The sequence below is a fragment of the Oxyura jamaicensis genome, chromosome 7, assembly GCF_011077185.1.
Source record: "Oxyura jamaicensis isolate SHBP4307 breed ruddy duck chromosome 7, BPBGC_Ojam_1.0, whole genome shotgun sequence".
In the NCBI taxonomy this organism is placed as follows: Eukaryota; Metazoa; Chordata; class Aves; order Anseriformes; family Anatidae; genus Oxyura; species Oxyura jamaicensis.
Window position 1 is genome coordinate 15152018 of NC_048899.1, and position 315 is coordinate 15152332.

Consider the following 315-nt stretch of genomic DNA (forward strand, 5'->3'; position numbering starts at 1 on the left):
TGCGAGCTCGGGGAGCCCCGCGCATCCCGCTCCGCTCCGCCGCATCCCGGAGCTGCTCCCCGGCCCCTCCGCCGCGCCGCAGCGGCGAGGCAGGGCGCTGCCGGTCCCCGAGGCGCTGAGCGGCGACAATCCTTGTCCTGACGCTCCCCCCTCCGACAGCTGCCGGCTGGCTGCGCCTCGCACCGCCCCGCTCCTCCGCCGGCCCGGCGGCTCCCGGCGGCGCGGGGCGGAGAGGGGCCCGGCGGGCGAGGCTCCCCCCGCCCGGAGCCGGCCCGGCCCCGCTCCCCGGCCCCGCGGGGGGCTCCGGGGGGCTCC